At 49.4% G+C, this 22,121-nt stretch overlaps 1 protein-coding gene across 1 annotated transcript in view; it reads left to right on the top strand.

The window, feature by feature from the left end:
• Nucleotides 1-22,121, top strand: part of EPG5 (ectopic P-granules 5 autophagy tethering factor) — a 2,517,217-nt gene that overhangs the window by 1,583,170 nt on the left and 911,926 nt on the right. The window lies entirely within an intron of this gene.

Here is a 22,121-nt window from a genome sequence, read left to right as displayed (position 1 = left end):
TTTCGACTTCGTCACGTTGCATAGACCTGCCGGGTTCCAGCTGGTGGTTGACTATCTATCCAGGTGTTCTCCCTGGCCCGATCGGCCTGGGATTGGGGGAGGGATGTGTGAGGATAGGCCGCCTCGGTTAGAGCCGCGGCATGAATCAAGCCCACACGAGTCCGGAGACGCTGGACTCCCTAGCGGCATGTCCTCCCAACGTGCCATGTTTCTTTTGCTTACGGCAAATGAAAGGGAAACCGCTGCTAACAGCCGCGGCGGCGCCGCCATGCAAGCAAAGAGGAAAACCGCTGCTAACAGCCGCGGCGGAGCTGCGAGAGAAACCGCTGCTGACAGCCGCGGCGGAGCTGCGATACCTGTTTTTCGACCCGGCCCGGAGGAGGGTGAGCGGTGCTCACAACTCCACCAGGATGCGGGAGGACAACGACCGACTCGCCACCCCCGTACTCCTCCTGGCGGTGCCGGGACTGCCCATGGCTGGAGGAGGACGCACAGCGTCCGGGGGCGCCCCTACTCAGCGCGGCCACAGTCACATGGCCAACGCGAACGCCTACCACCACAAGAGGGACGTGAATGGCGACACCCCGGGACGGCAACCTTTAAGGGGGGGCGGGACAACGCCTCATGAACCAATGAGAAGGGGGATAGTCTGGGCACTCTGTGACTGGAGGGGGCTTGAAACCTCCTGTTACAATAAAAGCGCGCCAAACCAAACTAATGGGTTGCTCTCATTCCACAGGATACGGAGAAGAGAGAGGAGGGAGAACTGGAGTGGTGGGCCTATCCGGACACCTCGAGATAGGACCAAGCCAGGATTAACGCCATCATACTTTGAAAGGCCAAGACACTGGTGAAGCTAACCGAGAGGACTCGATTGTTATTTCTTTAAAAAAAAACACTACCTTTGAAGAGTGAAATAAATATTGTTTCAGCATCCGCCTGTCTCTGAGTATAATTCCACAGCGCCGCACTTCAGAACACCGCTCCTAGGCCTCAATAAGAGCCACTATTTGAATATAGGATGTCGGAACCCCCCAGGCAGCCATCGTTTATAGGGGCTCCCACAACAAACTCAATCTCACAGTTTTTCAACCTTTTTCTCCTGCGGAGCCCACCAGACCCCAAGATGGCCGCCGCCGCGATACACAGCACGGAGGGGCCGCAATGAGGAAACATAACGAGTGTTGACGAAAGACAGCAACTGCCGCCGAAAGTTCACAGCTCTCCCTCTCAGAGCAGCAGACAACCCAGCTACGCAAGCCTAGCCAGCATCCCTCCTCCCCTTGACAGTCAGCAAGAAGCTTGCTTACAGGGACAGCCAAGGCACGAAGAATCAGAAGAGCGTACCGGCCGAGTTGACATATAATCGCGGCCCCGCGGTTGCTCACCTGGGGCCAGCGATCTAACCTCTGACTTGCATTGGACAGGAGAATCCTGCCTGGAGTCCTGGAAGTGCCGTAGCGGGATCAGCGGCCTGACACTCGAGGCCTCGGCAAGAACCTCGCAGCCCAAGCTCCCAGTGGTTCGCTCCTGCCTGACCGCGGGAGGCGGCCATCACCCACAGTGCAGTGCTCCGGAGCCAGCAACGAGGCACGACCTGCAGCTACCCGGCCCCGCCAGAGGATTCCACTGCACAGAAACTCTCAGCACCCGGAGGGAAACCACACCCGAATCAACCCACCTGGAGGTCTGCCTCACGATCCCTGCCCCCACCCACTCAAGCACCTGCTCCGGGTGTGCCGAACTACCCGCAACCACGAAGCTGGACACGGAGGAGGAATCCTGCCCGAAGCAGAGGAATTACCCAAAACCGGCCACTGGCTACCACCAGAATCTACGCCGACACAGTCTCCGTGATCAGGTGAGGAGTCCGAAGGGGGAGAGCCGCCTGTACTGACACATGAGTGTCCTCGGACTTACTACCCTCAGGCAAATGGGCCCTAATAATAAGTGACAACTCCTAGAAGACTTCAGATAGCCCTGAAACCACGCTAAAACACCCTCCTCCCACAACACAACAACCTCGCCACTACCCAAGAAGCACTAAGGAGCAGATCGGGACTCAGCCTAGCCAGTAACAGCCAGATTATCGGGCGGGAGAGTAACCCCAGTCCCACAAACTAACACCCGTAGCAGAAGTGGATATATCTAGATTGCCGCTAGGCCACGTAGACTTGCCATCGCCAAAATTTCTAAAAGCGCGAAGACACCCAAACAGGCAGACATTGCCGCCCTCATGGCTAACTCTGCCGCCGAAAGGTCTTGAAAGACGGATCTCCCGGAAGACCCCCCCAAGAATAGCGCTCCCGTATCAGCTGCGCCAGAGTTCAACCCAGCACAAGCTACCACTAAAGCCGATCTTCAAGACCTATTGTCAGCAATTACTAGAGAAATCCAAAAAAGCGCCAAAGAAATCACTAAGAAAATTAACTCCTTAGACAAAAGGGTGGGGGAAGTGGAACAGCGAACCAAAGAACTGGAATCAGAGGTCTGCGACCAAAGATTTGAAAATGAACTCAACAACGACAGAATAGCTGCCCTCGAGACGAGATGCAACACCCTGGAAGAAAAACAAGAGGACTTAGAAAACCGATCACGAAGGAACAACATCCGTGTTCGGGGAATCCCATCATCTATCCCAGAAGCAGACTTGAAATCCTATGTATCAGCCCTCTTCCGGTTCATAATTACACTCCCGGATAACTCTCCCCTAGAGTTAGACCGGGTACATAGATCGATTCCGAGGAAGACATCCAAGTTTCCCCCAGACGTATAGGCGAGGGTACACTTTTTCCAAATATAGGAGGATATTATGCGTGAATCGAGACAGATGGGCCAAATCACCTTCCAAGGATCCACAATTTCCTTATACCAGGACTTGGCGAACTCAACTCTCCAAAAACGGAAAGCCATGCGCCCACTAACAATATGGCTACGGGAAAGGAAAATCCCATACCATTGGGGATTCCCCAATTCAGTAAGATTCAGATGGGAGGGATCCCAAAGACAAATTCAATCAATGAAAGAAGCAGAGAAGCTTATGGGCCAAAGGAGTGCAGAAGAGGATTCTGAATCCGAGGATACATCCCATCCTCCCAGAACAAAACCCTGGAAGAAGAATGGACAAAGACCGGCAGACGACGCAGACTCCGGGGACCCCCCAAGAAAGACAGCGACATGGGTTGAATACCCTCCAACGGCGCCAGGAAACCCTGGCTCACAATCCTCAAACAGCAGCCACTCACGATCAAGTATGATGCAACATCGGAGAGAGAGATCAACAAGTAGCATTCGAACAAAGCGGGAGCACAAAATAAGCTCCAACAAACTTAATTTTGGCGGCCCAGTTGGCCAACAAGTGCATTGGTGCCACCAGTTCCCCAGTGGCAGTAGGATGAAGTTTCTCCTACCAGCTCAACACTGGGACGGGGTGGGGGGAGGCGGGGGGGGGAAAGTGGTTCTAAAAGGACAAATCTAAAGTTCTGGTCCTTATTCTTCGAAAATTATGTCCGTCCAATCAGCATCACAACAGGCAATTGCAACAAAAACAACATACATATCACTCCAACACGGCTACAGTGCCCGCCTAGCAATCTTAAAAACCCAGGTGGGGGCAGAAATATGACGCAGACTCAACATGAAACAATAAATAATGGCGGGGAAAAATGAGATAAGAATCCTATCGTGGAACATCCAGGGGATGAACTCACCAAGAAAACGCTGATCAGTGGAATACCGACTGGACCAATTATCCAGAGACATTGTGCTAATCCAAGAAACCCACCTACTACAAGAAGATGAACACCACATAAGATTCAAGAGATATAAGAAAGCCTATTTTGCCACGGCCGGGAAGAAGAAAGGGGGGTAGCGATATTACTAAGTGACGAAGTCCCACTAACAAAGATCACAATAAGAAGAGATCCAGAGGGTCGCTTTCTCTTGCTCAAGGGCATCTTCGAAGAGCTTCCCATTACAATCGCTACAATCTATAGTCCCAACACAGCCCAAGCCAGCTTTATCACAAACCTTATCCCAACCATCTTAGCTTTCTGAGAAGGTCACTTGATCATCGGCGGGGATTTTAACGCCATGCCAAACCCGCAGCTGGACAAGACTCTCCCCCTGTTACGCTCACCTGACTCCCACGGAGGCGCAGGTCTGGTTTGGAGTGTTGTTGCTTCTTCTATGGTGAAGCGCAGGACCCGGAAGATGGACTGGACCGGACCTTCGAATCTGGCTTGTCTCTCTCGCAGGAATATCTTTCTGTATGTGAAAAGGGAGTATTAGCTCCCTTCTCACCCCTCTACGAAACCCTCCTGCGACCCCCACGTGAAGTCTCACCTTAGGGTTTGAAAGGTTGAGCTCTCCATCCTGCTTCTCATGCAGGGGCACGTTGTATCCCTTTACTTCACTGGGATTTTGATTGTAGAGGGTTCAAGTTTTGTTTTCCCGGTATAGTACCGTATATTGTGAGTGTGTATGATACGTGAGTATCATACGTGAGTATGATTCCGCAATAATAATTGTTCGTTGTCTCTTTTTCAGGTGCAGAAACTATTCCGAGAAGAGCTGTGGAACCGAAGAATGAGACTCTGGTGAGCTTGATGAGAGTTCTCTCAGTGTCCTTGTATCAATGCGCTCACTAACGCTGATGTCTTTTTTCCCCATAGGGGCCGGGGTCCGGAAATGCCTAGATGCGGCACCGACCCGAAACGAAGCTCAATCCAGAAGAAATCAGGTAAGACTTTAATGGGCGTTTGGGCAATGTCTTTTCATGCGCCCACTAACGCTGATGTCTTTTTTCCCCATAGGGGCCGGGGTCCGGAAATGCCTGGATGCGGCACCGACCCGAAACAAAGATCAATCCAGAAGAAATCAGGTAAGTCTTTAATGGGCGTTGGGTAACGTCTTTTCATGCGCCCACTAACGCTGATGTCTCTTTTTCCCCTTAGGGGCTGGGGTCCGGAAATGCCAGGATGCGGCACCGACCCAAAATGAAGTTGGAATAACCCAACAGGTAAGCTTTGTAATGGAAATTAAGGTTTCCTTGTTTTCTTTCCCCTCTCAGCTTTATTCTTGTCTTTTTCTCCCTAGGCGCGGTGATGTGGCTGCGAGTCCAGATGTCGCCGTAGAACGTGGTGGTACCTTGTACAGGTGAGTGAGATGCGGCGCTGCAGCGATCGATGCGATGTGCTTTTAAATGGATGTCTTCCTTTTCAGGACCGTCGGCGAGATGTCTCCGGAATGCGGCTTAAGAAGGTAAGGACTCTTCTTTACCCTTTTCTCTTCTCTTCTCTCTTTGCAGGTGTTCCAGGATGCTGGCAGGAGTGGCAGAAGACAGAATGCAGGAGCAAACACGGTGAGCGTCCAGCTGCTAGATGCAGAACAACGCGAAGCGTGAGTTGCTGCTTGGGCGTGGCTTAAATAGCCTTCAAAGTAGTTCCGGGTATATATCCTTCCTCTTAGGTATGTATTCCTCCCCTGACCACACCCGTGTGGTTAAGTAGTTCCAAAGATAAAGTAGTCCCATTCAGGCCTCAGAAGGCCTGGATGTTGCAGCATGGTCTGCATCAGGTAAGTTGAAGACTTGGTTAAGTCTAGAGTGCTTAAGAAATGGGCCGCTCCAAGGCCCTCCAGCAGTTCGTCCATCCGAGGCATCGGATAGACCTCGTATCGAGACACCGCGTTCAATTGTCTATAATCCATACAAAAACAGACTGAACCGTCCGGCTTAGGGACTAGTACTAAGGGGGATGACCAAACACTGACAGATGGCTCGATAATGTCCATCCGTAACATTTCATCCACCTCGGATTGGATGATATTTCGCCTGGCTTCAGGTATCTGGTATGGCCTAAGCCTTACGGGTGGTCCGGGATCTGTTTTGATTTCATGTTCTAGCATATTGGTTCGTCCGGGTAAGGTGGAAAAGGCATCAGCATAGGGGGGACAGCCTGTTTCTGACATCCGTCTTCATCTCGAGGGAAAGAGCGTCTCCCCAATTGACAGAATCCAGGGTATCGGGAACGGTGTTCAGGATCTCTTCCGATTTGGGTTCCTCGACACTCACAAAGGCGCCCAGAAGAGGCTCGTTCCATTTCTTCAGAAGGTTGATGTGATAGACCTTTTCTGGGGTGGTTTGATCAGGTTGATGTACCCGGTAGGTTACTGGGCTTAGTACATCAGTGATTTTATAAGGCCCTCTCCATCTGGCCAACAGTTTGTTAGCGCTGGTAGGCAGGAGTACCAGTACCTGGTCTCCTGGTTTGAAGGTTCTCACTCGACTCCCTTTGTTGTAATTCTTCTCTTGGGTCGTTTGGGCATGACCAAGGTTGACTTGGGCCAGCGTGCGTAATGCAGTTAGGTGTTCCTTCAATTCCTCTGTGTATTCGGTTAAGGATACCTCTTCTGTGGATTCCCACTCCTCCTTAACCAGATCCAGTATCGTCCGAGGTTGTCTCCCAAACAAGAGCTGGAAGTGGGAGAAACCGGTGTAAGACTGGGGGGTGTCTCTTAACACCATTAACACCAGAGGGATCACCCGATCCCAGTTTTTCCCGGTTGGTCCCGTCACCCTTCTTAGCATTTTCTTAATCGTCTGGTTATAACGTTCTACCAGCCCATCAGTTTGGGGATGGTATACTGAGGTTCTCAATTGTTTGATCTGGAGCTGTCCACATAATTGTTTTAAGATGGTTGACATAAAATTAGTGCCTATTCCGTGATTATCTCGGAAGGTATCCCCACTCGGGCAAAGAATGGAATTAGTTGGTCGCATAACACCCGGGCCGATGCTCCCTTTAGGGGAAAGGTCTCTGGGTATCGGGTGGCGTAGTCGACTACGACCAATAACTATTTATATCCCCGGCTGGCAGGTTCCAGGGGTCCAACTATATCCATGCCGATCCTCTGGAATGGGATCGGTATGAGGGGCATTTTCTGTAGCGGTGCCTTTGCGGGTAGAACCCCGCTAGTTAACTGGCAGGTGCGACAGTTCTTGCAAAATTGGGCTACCTCCCCATAAATGCCGGGCCAGTAAAACCTCTTTAATACGTTTTGTTGGGTCTTAAGAGAGGCCATGTGACCTCCACAAGGATGGTTGTGGGCTAGTTTTAGAACTATGAGGCGTTGATTCTTTGGTAACACCAATTGTTCCTTTATGGCGTCGTCGTCACCCTTATACCTAGGGTATAAGAGACCCTGACGTAAAAGGAACCCTGGGCCTCTTGCTAGGTTCGGTCCCCCTTCCTGGGTTGCCCTTTCCCTGGCCACTCGTAGGGTGGGGTCGGTTAGGGACTCCCCCCTTATGGTGTCTTCGTTATCTTCAAGTTTCCAGTCGATGGGCCGGGTCATATAACTGGCCTGACACCATGCCACCCGGGTCCGCCTTTTTCGCCCTGGTAGGGATTCCCGGGAAACAGAGTCCGTCCCCGTAACATCGGGTTCGGGCGGAGTCTTCTTTTGTTCCTCTAGGTCCCTTAATGTCTGATTAAAGTTGGGGAGGTTGGTCCTGATTACCACCGGGGTGGGGAGACAAGGTAGGACGGCAACCCTCAAGGGAGTGGATGTTTTATTCAAGTCAATCACCACATCCTTCATTGGATAACACTTTATGACCCCATGAATGCATCTAATAGGTACCGTTATGTTAGATATGCAGGGAGTGTTACTCACGGTTGGTGATACGGCGGTCTGCCTGCTGCCGCTGTCCAAGAGTGCACGTGATGGTTTGCCGTCGACACGGATGTCCACCATGTAGGGTCCCGGGAAGCTCTCCTCGTCTATCGGGTTCAGGTAACCGATGTCCATAGGTTCGACCGGTCTTCTCCTGGGACACAACCGGGCGAAATGGCCCCACTCGTTGCAATCATAACATTGCGGTTGCTTGTAACCAGGTGTCAACATTGGGGTCTTCTCCTCGACTCCTGGTCTCTTGTCCTCTGGTCTCCTGGTGATCTCATCAGAGGATCTCCATCTTATCGGTGGGGCTCGGCTACCCCTAATCATATGGGGGTCGGAAATCGGGATGGCGATGCGGGCTGATACCCCTGTAGGTGGTAGCCGGTGGTGACCGGCCTTCTGGTATGCCGACGCAATATCGACTACTTCGGTTAGGGTGGGCCGATGGTGCTGCCTGACCCATCTTTGCATTTGTCCTGGCAGGGCTTCGATAAATTGTTCCAGGATTATTTTATCGAGCAGTGGTTGGTTAGCGGGGGCTGGAGCCAATAGCCATTTCTCAACCAGGTCCTTTATCCTATAATAAAGCTGGCGTGGGCTTTCCCCAGCCCTGAGTCTGGTCTCCCTTAGTTGGATCCGATAGGCTTCATCGTCCAGGCCTAAACGATCTAGTACTTCAGCCTTAATTTCTCCGTCTGGCGTGTTGCCGTTGGGGTTTACCGCCTGGTAGGCACCCTGCATCACCCCAGATAAGAGGGGGGCAACATACTGACCCCACCGGTCCGGAGGCCATTGCGCATTTCTGGCAATCCTTTCGAAACTGGTAAAAAAGAAGGCAGGGTCCTCCCCATCCCTATATTTCTGCAGGAGGGCCGAGGGCACCAGTGGTTGGTTTCTTGTATTGGCTACTGCATCCGTGAGACGGGATATAGTCTCATGCCGTTGTCCTGCGCAGTGGTTTGTATGGTGCTCTGCAGCTGGATGGCCTGTTGGAAGGCTTGCCGATCCGCAGCTGCTTGTTGAGACTGCAGCTGTACCAACTGTTGCAATTGCTGTTGGCCCTCAGACAAAGGGCCTCATTACAATCTTGGCGGAGGACCATGGTGCTATTAGCACCATGGTCCATGCCGCTAAGGTTGCAATTCCGTCATGGTGGATGGCGGAATTACCGCCCCATTCCAAGGTGAGTGGGGCAGTAATTCCCCATTCACCAATGGCCCCTTCCCCATTCCCATTTTTGCCCCATAGGGCATAATGGGAATGGGGAAAGGCGATAATTACGGCACCGTAAATTACGGTGCCAGAATTATCGCCAAAGTCCCTTTGCGGCATGGCTTTTAACGCCTGCAAAAAGCAGGCGTTAAACAGCCATCCCGCAAAGGGAACCTTGTAATCGGGCGTTAAGGGTCGGCGCCGTTTACGGCGCCGTAAACCCCTTAACGCCTGAGTCGGAATGAGGCCCAGAGTCTTTATCAAAGCCTCCATAGCGCTGTCTATAATCCCACCTTCATCGCCAGTGTGGAATTATACTCGGAGACAGGCGGATGCTGAAACAATATTTATTTCACTCTTCAAAGGTAGTGTTTTTTTTTTAAAGAAATAACAATCAAGTCCTCCCGGTTAGCTTCACCAGTGTCTTGGCCTTTCAAAGTATGATGGCGTTAATCCTGGCTTGGTCCTATCTCGAGGTGTCCGGATAGGCCCACCACTCCGGTTCTCCCTCCTCTCTCTTCTCCGTATCCTGTGGAATGAGAGCAACCCATTAGTTTGGTTTGGCGCGCTTTTATTGTAACAAGCCCCCTCCAATCACAGAGTGCCCAGACTATCCCCCTTCTCATTGGTTCATGAGGCGTTGTCCCGCCCCCCTTAAAGGTTGCCGTCCCGGGGTGTCGCCATTCACGTCCCTCTTGTGGTGGTGGGCGTTAGCATTGGCCATGTGACTGTGGCCGCGCTGAGTAGGGGCGCATCCGGACGCTGGGCGTCCTCCTCCAGCCACGGGCAGTCCCAGCACCGCCAGGAGGAGTACGGGGGTGGCGAGTCGGTCATTGTCCTCCCGCATCCTGGTGCCGTTGTGAGCACCGCTCACCCTCCTCCGGGCCGGGTCGAAAAACAGGTAAGTGTATCGCGGCTCCGCCGCGGCTGTCAGCAGCGGTTTCTCTCGCGGCTCCACCGCCGCTGTTAGCGGTTTCCCTCTTTGCTTGCATGGCGGCGCCGCCGCCGCGGCTGTTAGCAGCGGTTTCCCTTTCATTTGCTGTAAGCAAAAGAACGGACATGGCACTTTGGGAGGACACGCCGCTAGGAAGTCCAGCATCTCCGGACTCGTGTGGGCTTGATTCATGCCGCGGCTCTAACCGAGGCGGCGTATCCTCACAGGCGCATTGGGCCAGACGAGAGCTCTCACTCAGCCATGCTCCAAGCCACGCCCCCAAATAATCTTACTTTAAGATACCTTGAATAATTCAATTCTTAAAGGGCCTAAATAATGTGTTTCCCCCGATACCCTTTCAAGTTTCTGTCTGGGATTTAGACTTGGTTCTAAAGTTCCTCACATGTATTCCATTTGAGCCTTTACATTCTTGTCCATTGTGGCTCCTTACTTTAAAACCAATACTTCTTGTGGTAATGACATCAGCCCGCAGGGTAAGTGAGTTACAGGCGCTTTCTAGAGGTCCTCCTCACACCATCTTTTATAAAGATAAAGTAGTCCTTAGAGTAAAACCATCTTTTTTGCCGAGAATTGTTTCAGATTTTCACCTGTCACAAAAAAATCACACTGCCTACTTTCTATCCGACCCCTCACGCAAGTAAGGAAGAGCAACGGCTACATAGATTAGATCCTAGAAGAGCTTTTAGCTTCTATATTTCAAGATTGGCAAAAATACGTCAGTGTGATCAACTTTTTGTGGGATACACTGGTCGCAAACTAGGATTTACTGTAACTAAATAAACATTATCTAGATGGATAATTTTAGCTATAACAGAATGTTATAGGTTGGCTGGGAAAGAGCCGCCAGATGGGCTGAGGGCTCATTCAACCAGGGGCATGGCAACATCGGCAGCACTTCAAAGGGGTGTCCCTGTGCAAGATATTTGCGCAGCTGCCACATGGTCATCCATGCACACTTTTATAAAACATTATGCTCTAGATTCGACTTCTTCTCAAGAGGTCTATTCGCTAAATCAGTACTTCATTCTGTACATGATTAAAATTTCTGTACTCCCACCTCCAATACAAAACTGCTTTGGGAGTCTATCTAAGATGAGGAATACGTGGGAGGACACAATCCATTCGAAGCAGGCTCGGACTGGCGGCCTCGGCCCATCGGCCACTGGCCGATACGATCTGAGGACCTGGGCTGGTTTTTTGAGCTGGACCTGGGCCGGTTTTTTGAGCACTGGGGCGTTTTTTTTTTTTAAATTTTTTTTTATTAATGTAATTATTAAATACTCTGAGCGAGTCAGCGAGAGCTCAGAGCAGGGCCCTGGGCCTCTCCCTGCTGTTTCTGCGAGTCGCCTCGCCTCTGGCGGCTGCCTCACAGCTGTCAGTGGAAGCACCATGGCGCACTCTGCAACAGGGGGGCTGGCAGGGCTGTCACGCTGTGCCTGTACAGCATTGCATAATTATTCATCAAAGCAAGGTAACACTTGTTACCTTGCTTTGATAAATCATTTGCATGCATGCATTAATGCATCTGCATTCATCATGCATTATGTGCATGATTAGAGGCTCAGAGCTGCTGCTCAGCCCGCCCTCAGCTCAGAGGGCCGCGCCGCTGTGGCGGCCGTGCAGCCACTACACTGGTGCTGAGTGCTCGCCTCGGGCCCTGGCCGCCCCCGGCTCGCTCTGAAGTGCCTCCCGGCACCTTATCAAAACATGTTGCTTTCAACTTTGCAGGAAGTAGCAGCAACAAATGTGTTGCCCTCCTTTGTAAAGTTGAAAGCAACTTGTTACTTGTGCCTGGGGGGCTGGGCGTGCAGCTCAGGCCGCGCGCAGACTCAGCGTCGCCGCAGTGACATGACTCTCTGAGAGAGAGGATAGAGTTGGGCCTCCTCCAAACCCTGGGCATGATGATTTTGGGCTTGGCCACAGTGACACCGGCAGCAGGCAGCAGGCAGCAGCCAGCCCAGTCACGGTCAGTGGGTCATGGACTGACAACACAACACAGCAGCAGCAGCAGACTGACCACCTGTCCTGAGAGCTGACCCAGGCTCAGAGTAAGACTCGACTGGAGACCGAAGTTCTTCTAACTGGACACACACACTGGACCCGAGGTAAGACATGCCATGCCAGATGCAGCCAGCCACAAATGCCTCTACTACTGTCATGTTTAACCCGTGTTACTCAGTACGTTTCCCTACGGGAGGAGTATAGAGAGAGAGAGTGGAGTGATCAGTGTTTGTAGAGGGAGATAAGGGTGTAATGCAGAGTGTTCATATGGGGCCTTGTAGAGGCGTATTGCAATGGGTCTACAGGAGGCCTCGTATAGAGGTCTGAATGGGGGATAGTGCAGGACATGTGTTTAAAGGTTGCTGCTGATACAAAGGACTTCCATGCCAGGGGTGGGGGGGCTTCAGGGCACTAACCTTCTGCTAATGGAGGAGGGAACACAACATCCCCAGAGATGAAATATGTCATCTGAGTGGAGCAGAGCGGAGGTAATTTACCATTGTAAATTGTGCCTCCACCTGCAATGTAAGGGGCTTGCAGGCGCCCTGTAATTACTAAGAGAGAGGCAATTACTTTATTTGCAACCAAACTACACAGAGATAATAAGCTGGTGAACTGTGTGTGAGTATTCAGTTGGTTTTATTTATAAATATGCAATATGGGTCTCTTGGGTCCCCCGGCACACAGTCTTGTTTTGGGCCTGTGCCTGCTTGACTCTTACCCTCTTTCCCCACCCACGATACTTCCGAATGTGAATATGACAAGACTGTGAACATCTGTTCCATCCATCTCCACTTTATTACTTCTGTAGTGGTGCCACAGAGTGATGGCCTCAGGTTTACTATAAATCAATCTGTACCGGTGTAGCATTTCTTTTTCTCAGCATTTATAAACAATGTACCCTTATACCTCCAGTGTGCATAATGTGGGAGTACTAGCTTGTTTTTCCTCTACACCTCTACACCTTATCTGTCTTTCCCAAGGGATTGCTGTGGGGCTCGGGGTGTCCGGACCCTGCTGCTGAAGGGCTCTGCAGGTCAAGCGCTCTCTACCCCCAGTATGGTGCTGGTGAAGTAATGTGAGGAGGTAGGAGTCTGGTGGCAAATGCATGCTGAGCGGGAAGCCGCTCGGCCCTTTATTGAAGTGTTCACATGGTGGCGCACTCTGTGACATTGCACGAGCCCTGGGCACAGGGCCGGGCTCATGTCACGTTACAACGTGGATGAAAACCATGACATTTTGGTTCTGCACCCTATACGCTGCTAAACTACGCCAGGCAAGAGACCTATAGGGCACTCCTCTGTATGCGCCATTGCAGTGCCTATATTGCAGCATAACACTTGTCGAGAGTGCATATGGGGGACTCCTATATGTGCAGCACTACTGCACTCACTTCACAGCTCAGTCAGCCCTTCTTACACGGCACACTCTAAAATATGCGGCATTACGACGCTCAAATTGCAGCACAATATTGTTTTGGCGCAAGCACTGTGGCACTCTTGAATGTGTTATTGAAGTGCCCACCTTCATCACAGTCCTTACAAGTGCTGTTTCACTGGTTCAGCACCTGTGGGGCACTCAAGCAGCATGTTGTTAGAATAGCCTCCTGTTTCGGGGCGATTTGCACAAGTAGCGTAACGTTCGTTCGATTATGGAGTCACTCGTGGGTGGTGGAAGCCGGATTTGATGCCAGTCAATAAGAGGTTGTTTTTGCAAGGTATGGGCTGGCATTCAGGGAGTTATGTACGGGATGCATTACAGTGCAGTGCAGTCTTGTGATCCTCATCCTGGGCTGGGCAAATAATTGCACAGAGAGCCTGGTTGGTACTAGTTGGGTGTAACCTAGGAGACTGCGAGACAGCTCCGCTCCCCAGTGACTAGGTTTGCGGATGTGTGCACTGACTGCTTTTGATTTCCACATGACATTCATACAGTAGTAATACACAGTACGGACTCACGAGGGCCTGCAGTCTTAGATTGCTGCCCAACTGCCACTGATAAAACATGCCGATTTTTCAGAAATTCTTCATGCCATGTATATTAGCTATTAGCTAACAAAAAAAAGTTCCATCCCAGACCCAGTGAGTGTTGGAGATGGGAACAGTAGCAGATCATATGTGCTATTTAGAATAATGCACAGTGAGGTGCATATACATACTATTCCCAGAGGAAGTGAAGCCCAGTCCTACATCCGTGGCACCCAGAGGCAGGGGGGTTGTAACCTGTGGCTCCCCAGATATTTTTGACAATGGCTCCCATAATCCCTCACCATTGTCTAAATGGCCTTTGGGTGATGGGAGTTGCAGTCCAAAACCACTGGAGAGCCAAAGGTAGGGTTGCTGATACTGACAGGGACTGATTACTGATGGAGTCTCAACATGATATGATGATAACACATGATATGGCATTTATAAGTGTTTCTAGGTGCGATAAGACAAGGAGGTGGAAACTGAGGGAGGACAAAACAATGATGTTAATAGGCCCTGTGATATTCAGATCGCGCAAGTGCAGGGAGGTGGAAGGGTAGAAGTTCTGAACAAGGGGTGGAGGGAGAAGTGCAGGTAACTCAAAAGTGCAGCCAGCGGGTGGCTCAGTGCACGTAAATCAAGTGCGTGCAGCCAACAAGAATTCCGAACAGGTCCAGTTCCCATTTGATGGCACAGTACCAGCATTAGTAATTTCAGCTAGCTTCATTCGCTTTTCTTAGTCTGGTCTTGTCACATTATGCATGAGCAACGGGAATGAACCCTTCACACTGGGGATGTTAAGAAAGGTCAATGTTTTATTACATACAAGATAGGAGTTGTTCCAGTACATAGTACTGCTTATTAAATGCAACTCTATTTTCATTACTGGTGGCAATGAGTAGACATGCTTTGAGTTTGGTTCTGCAAAATAAGTATTAAGCTATGTGATGATGATGTTTTTTAAAAAAAGAACAAAAGGAATGTTATCACTTTTTCAAGTGTTTACACAAAACATAACATGCAACAGTCACATGAACCCTCCATAAGTAGCATTTTCTATAAAGTCGTGAATTGACGCGATTCACGGATGATGGTTTGAGGGCTACTTTTGATTAGGCGAGGGGTGGGCCACTTTGTTTTGGGTGTCCGGGCCTATCTCTTGTCCCAGTCCGACCCTGATTCGAAGAACAAGCTACTTACCAACTGTAACGTTCTTTCAATTTGATGTTCCTCATCGACCCTCCCAGCCTACCCCACAGTACAATTTATGTGATTTACACTCTAAATTCTTTTAAGACGTGGGTCAAAATAGGCACGCCCTTTAACTATAATCTATGGGCTATAATACACGAAAAAACAGAACTGAGGCCAACGGGCGCGCTCGAGGCATTTATAAAGCGGATGACGTTGGTGCTTACGGATGCCGCCGAGGGACATCGACGCCGCGACCTTGAGTGGTGTGCCCTCCAGTGGACAGTGAAAACATTTCCGAAGCAGCAAAGCTGAAGGTAAGGATATATCTTAAGATGAGGAATACGTGGGAGGAACATCCAATCGAAAGAACTTTAAAGTTGGTAAGTAACTTGTTCTTCTCCCTGCCTCCAATGTCAACCCAACTCTCCCATCTTTTTCTCCCACCCTGACCTCCTAACCTTCTGACCCATTGCTCACAACATTGGTTTTCTCTTTGACAGCTGCATGTAACTTTTCCCGCCAATCGTGGCCACAATTAGCCTTTCAAATTTCAAAATTCTGCCCACACCTCAGGCACTACTCAACGGAAACACCTTTCTTTACTCTTGTGCTCAGCAAACTAGACTACTGCACAAGTTTACTACTTGGTCTATACCACTACTCTCTTGCTCCCCCCAACATGCACCCTTTTCAAACTACCTAAATCATCCTCCACCTCTACCTACTGCTAACATGCCGGGTAGTTCTCCATGCAAAATTGCTTGCTTGAAATTTCTGCTACTTGTGAATACATTCCTCCATTGTCTTCCCACCACTAGCACCTGATGCATCTCACTGTACTCTCCCCCTCAAACTGCCCTCATTTCTCATCACTACCTACCTACTTCCCATGGCTAAGAGCTCTGAGTATTGCAGCAGGAAAGCATGAATCTACATAACTTATTGCGGCCATCGTTGGGATATGCATTGTCTGCAGTGACACAACTGTTGCTAATGTCTTTACCAGCACATCATACTTCCTTCCAGTTTCGGATCAACTGGCCTGCATTGCATTCCGGCAGCACTTTGATGGTCAGATTTGAGATTATTTTTACAAAGGAGCAGATTTCTGCCTCACTAAGGAGTTGGACTTAGACACTACTTTTGGTCAGAATCTGCTGAATTTGACCTAAGGACTCAAAGGGCAAAGTGGCCTAAATACCTCTCTGAATGCCCATTTCTAATATGAAGATCAGTGTGAGGAGTCTGGAATGAAACTCTGACACACGTTAATCATGTTTTGGTTAAAATCTTTTATTGAAAATTAAAGGGGTTGGGAAAATGCCTCCCTGACCCTGCTCGAAGAGAAGTTTCCCTACCTGAACCAAAAACTAAAAATCTGTCGGTGTCAGAATGTCCAAAATAAACACTGCCTTGTGTCCAACGTTCTATGCTGATTCTCACACTACAACTAAACTCAAAGGTGAAACTGGAAATGTACCTTGGAAGGTTGGGAATAGTGTTCACAAAAGAAAAATAAATGGCTCCAACACACATGTTCTGCAAGGATATAAGTCCTTGCTCCAGAGGATGGGTCCCTTCCCCTGCATTCCTCTTGGTTCTCTGATGCTTCACGTGCTACAGTTGCTTGTTCCTTTCTTGGCCCACGACAATATCTATGAAATTTTACGTTCAACAGTTCCGTGTCTTTCTTGGCCCACAGCAATATTTGACGTACAAACTTGTCTTGACTTTGTAGATATCTCTCTTAAATACTTCGTTCATACAATCCTTTGCTAGTCCTTATGCTCCTTCTCAGGACCTCTTTGTTAAACAACACAATTCTTCAGTTTGAGTTTTTCTCTAAATTTGTCTTTTTATTGAAATCTCGACGTACATAGCATGATGCCAATACAATGCACACAAATTAGGAACATCGAAATTTCATTTTACATTTGCATAATCCCCCCAAATAATACTTAACTGGTAATATAAAAAGCAATAACAAATGATATGGTCACAGATATTTCAGATCTGCCATAAGGTCTCCCAACCTGCTGCCATAATAGCTTTTTCTTTCCTCTTCTCCACATGTTCTACCACCGCCACCCAGAACCGGTCCGCCCACATCCTCCCATGCCTTTAATTCAGAGATGGGTATTTCATTATCTGCGGTCTAAAAAACAGTTCTATGTCCTTTCATTGACACCCGTTTTTTACGAGAGGTGTTTTGCCACGTGGATTTTAAAAAAAATGTTGGGGGTGGTTTCAACCCAAGCCCCCCTTCATGTAACTATTCTTTTTGTTCCCGACCCCCACCCAAACAAAAAATGTTGATGAAGTTTTTCGAAAAAATTACACCGCGAAACACCTGGCGTAAAAACGAGTGTCAACAAAATGACGCAATACCCCTATGCTTCTTCTCTTGAACATATTCGAACAAAGGACCCTAGTTGAGGGAGAATCGTGCCATTCTCTCCAAGATGTGTGCTGTTTTTTTCCATGGCTTTGATCTCCCACCAATACGATACACAAGGACCCTCCGCCGTCTATCGAAAGTGTGCTCGGTTTATTTTTGCTTCCATTAGTAGATGTTATGAGGTCCGCTCTGGCACCCGACAGTGGGAAAGTACCATCTTCTGGGATATGCCCTAGAAGCAACGTCAATGGGCACATAGGAAGTGGAACATGTGGAGAAGAGGAAGGAGTTATTATAGTCTCCAAATATACATATACCAGGAGTTCCGTTGACATGCGAGAGAGAGTACGTTCAGTGCATGTCTAGACTAGGTACTTCTCAGTTTCAGGATCTATTCCCTCAGTGGCAATTCATTTCCATTGAAGAATTCAATGGGAAAGGGGGTAGCTCGGCTCTGGATCTGTTCCTGTATTTTTGGTTTAAGAATACACTGAAGGAACTAAGTGCTGAATTTCCAGGTTCTCCGGAAGTGGCCCTGATACTGAGGTGATAGTAGCTGAGGATGAGGAAAGACTTGTATCCAGTTTATACACTAAAATACAGGATGCCAAAATGGAGTGGGCAGACATGGCCCTGGCAAAATGGGAAATATCACTGGGGCAACTTATCACGGATTAAGTGTGGTGGTATTGTCATGCTCACTCCAGGGGGTTTGGCGATTAATACACTTTAAGCATCTCCATTAAATGTATTCTCCAGCATGGGTTCTGGCATGGATTCACATGCTCATGAATATTCCCCGTCGTCAGGCTGGGAATCCTCGGTAAAGAAAAAACCAGTATCAGTTTCGTTTCTGATCTGTCTTTCGTAGTAGTAACCAATCACTGATCTCTGCGTCATACTGACCACAGCCAATGACTGCCCTCTACCTAAGCCCCGCCTCTGGCAGCCATCTTCAGATTTTTACCGCACGTTCATGTGTTGGGATCCTCGTGCTATTGCTCTCGAGCGTTAGTGCTATTTTTTCACGTTTTTTCTCAAAAACTTCGTTTTTTTCGGTCAAAAGAGCCTCAAGCTCCATCCGATCAACGGGGACCCGTGTCGGATTCGTCTACGCCCCTCAAGGGTGAAGATTTCGTCGAGCTACGCTTTTGGAGGACTCCAGAAGTTTCTCAGGCCCATCTCGGACATGGCCCAGGAGAAGGGAAGCTCGACGCCCGGAAAGCTGTTCAGGGTCTGCCCTGGATGCCAGCTGCAGGTAATCCGAGCGGTCTTCTAAGACCTATGAGGACGCCCCAGCGACGGGGGTCCAACACAAGGCCAAGCACCGCGAGTCCGCTGGCACCGGGAGCGCCGAACGGTCGGGCTCTACGGGCGCCAGGCAGGGCGCACCCTCCCCGGCACCATCAACCACGAGCCAACGCTCTGGGTCGGGTAAGAGGAAGGCCGAGCACCCGGCGAAGCTCCTGGAGAGACCCCGGTCGAGCTCGAAGGCCCCATCGGAGGGGGAGCGAGGCAGTGTCCCCCCCCTCAAGGATAAGGCGGTGAGCGCACCTAAGGTGGTGAAGGCCTTATTTTTTATTTTGAAATTTGTTTATTGGCATTTAGTTAGGGTTACAAAACAACCCCATCAGCGGGTGCATCTGTCAATATCAAATGAGCAAATTTCCACATAGTTCAGCAGCATATTAAACAGTAACTACAAACAACAAATTAACATTAACCGTCTCCTGAGTCGTCTTGAACAATGTTTTACTGGTCTCCGACAGGGTGGATGTTTGGGTTATGGGGGGGGGGCAAAACCAGTTCAGGAGCCTTCTTGGGCCATGATGGTTTAGTTCCAAGTGACTTAGTTGGCTGCATGGATCAGCGATTCGTCCTGGCGAGTTATTCAAGGGGGTTTGTCGTCTGGAGAGTGGAACAGTTTTACCATGGTGTCTTTCCATGCAGCTAGTGCCATGCTCGAGTCTTCGGAAGATCTGGCTACACTATCCTCCCAGGCCCTTGTTTCGGCGTTCGCCCATTTCTCAAGTTCTTTATGCCATACCGTGAAGATCGGACCTGTGGGCTTTTTCCATGACATGGCCATAGTTCTTTTAGCCAATATGCACACTAAGTCCATCAGTTTAACTGAGTGCTTGAATTTAGCTAGTCTGGGGTAGGTTCCCAAAAGGCATTCATGCGGAGTCCATGTGTACCTGGTCAGACCCGCCTTTTCACACGTTTGCTTTATTTTGGACCAGAGGGTCTGAGTTTTGGTGCAGTTCCAGAGCATATGGATCAGGTTTGCATTATCCGTCCCGCACCAGGTGCAGTTCGGTTGTGTAGAATTGTTGAATATAGCCAATTTGCTTGGGGTAAGGTAGGTGCGGTATAATACATTTATCTGGATCAGTCGAAATCTGTGGTTTCTAGAGACCTCCCTAGGGAACGCCAGTGCTCTATCCCACTCCTTATCTGACATCTCCAGTCCCATGTCCGTTTCCCACTTAGACCTAAGTACTGCACTCCGGGGGTTAGGAGTGTCGATTAGGTGACCGTATATTTGGGACACCACCCTCCCGCCTTCTCCGAGATTATATAGTAGTGTTATGAAGGGGTCCATTTCTGGTTCCTCTGGCCAGGTTGCCCATTCTATTCGTGCTATTTTTCGAATCTTCTGGTACCAAAGGTATTGGCCAGAGGGGATACCATCCTCCGCTTGCAACATGGGGAATTCCCGGAAGGTCCCCTCAGCATATAGATCTCCCCAAGTGTATACCCCTTTCCTTTCCCAGAGTCTGATATTATGCAGATCGGTGTCGGCCTTGCCCTGCCCCGATATTATTGGCATTTCCGGAGAGTATGGCTGTTTTAGTTGCCTGACCGACTTGGTTCTATGCCAAATTTTTCTACCCAGGGTCACCAAAAAGGGTGCATTGCGTAGCAGGTTTTGGGGGGCCCAAATCAGTTCTTTCAGTCTTACCGGAGATATCATGTCCTGTAGCAGGGGAGTTTCAGACGTGATCTCGTCTGCTAGCCATTTAGTTACAAAGCCCAGCTGGGCAGCAAGGTAATATTTCTCTAGATTCGGTAGTTGAATTCCACCTTGTTTGTATGGTAGAACCAATGTGGATAGGGCAACTCGGTGTCTACCACTTCCCCATAAAAAGTCCCGGATTATTGCATCAAGTAATAGAAAGAAGGGTTTAGTGATGTAGAAGTGCACATTTTGGAACCCGTATAAGAATCTGGGAAGAACAATCATTTTAACTATGGAGGCCCTACCCATCATTGATAGAGGTAGCTTAGCCCAGAATCCCATGGATTTACGCAGTCCCGGGAGTGCAGCCCTCGTGTTACATTCATGCATTAGCTCTGGGGTGTGCATTATCTGGATCCCAAGGTAACGGAATGAAGTGGTTTGCCAATTTATGCCCACCGAAGGAAGTTCTTCAGCAGGCCGACCCTTTAGTCCCGCTAGCGGAAACAAGCAGGACTTGGTTTTGCTGAATTGTATGCCCGAGACCTTCGCATAATTGTCAAGGACTTCCAGCATTGTTGGCACATTAAGAAGAGGGTTGTTGACATATATAAGCACATCATTGGCATATAAAGAAACAATGTGGTCTACCCCGCCTATCCTTATGCCCGCGTCAAAAAACTGCTTTCTAAAGTAAATAGCTATGGGCTCCAGACCTAAGATGTAAAGCATGGGTGAGAGAGGGCAGCCTTGCCTAGTTCCCCTACAGATGTCCCAGGCCTCTGACACATATCTCCCAGATTTTAGTCGTGCTCTTGGTTTATTATAAAGGATCTTAATCCACCTAATGAACCCCTGGCCAAAGCCAAATCCCTCCAGAACTGCCACCAGCCACTCCCAATAAATAGAATCGAATGCCTTAATGGCGTCTAAGGACAGTAGTGCATAGCATTCCTGGCTTGTATCGGTTTGAGCTATTATGTGCTGGAGCCTGCGCAGATTCATGGTCGTGTTACGACCAGGCACAAAGCCGTTCTGGTCCGTATGTATTATGTCTCCAATTACTCTGGATAGCCTCTTAGCTAGAATTGATGTAAGTATTTTAACGTCATAATTAAGCATGGCAAGGGGGCGGTAAGAGTCGCATCTATCTGCGGGTTTATTAGGCTTGAGCATTGGGACGACCAGAGTTTCCCTCATGCTATCCGGTAGGGTCCCCCTTTCATAAGATTCCAAGAAGACTTCATGTAATAGCGGTGTTAAGGAGGGTTCATATGCCTTGTAAAATTCCGGAGGCAGCCCATCGCTGCCCGGGGCTTTACATGTAGCCAGGGATCTAATTGCCTCAGTTATGTCCTCGGGTGTGATGTCCATGTCTAAGGTCTCAGTTTGTGTGGGAGTTAGTTTAGGCAGGCCAATCTCATCAAGAGTATCTAGTATTTGGTCTTGGGGGATTCGATCAGTGTGAGAGTATAATTGCATGTAGAAACTCGTAAAAGTATCATTAACACCCTGTTGAGTGTTGTGAGTTTCATCAAATTCATCCCGTAGTGTGGTGGTTATGTGTCTGGGGTGTTCTTTCTTGCAGAGCCAAGCTAGTAACCGGCCAGGTTTGTCTGCTTCTGCGTGTGCTTTGTTTGTTCTAGCGACAAAGTCAAATCTAGCTAATCTGCTCCATGCTTCAGCGCAATCCTCTCTAAGCGTACTAAGTTCTTCTTCCCTCTTCGGGGTGTCTATGGGGGCAGCTTC

The sequence above is a fragment of the Ambystoma mexicanum genome, chromosome 6p (assembly GCF_040938575.1).
Source record: "Ambystoma mexicanum isolate Mex_15411 chromosome 6p, UKY_AmexF1_1, whole genome shotgun sequence".
NCBI classification, from domain to species: Eukaryota; Metazoa; Chordata; class Amphibia; order Caudata; family Ambystomatidae; genus Ambystoma; species Ambystoma mexicanum.
The sequence above is the reverse complement of the archived record's forward strand: the minus strand, read 5'-3'. Positions and strand labels throughout refer to the sequence as shown.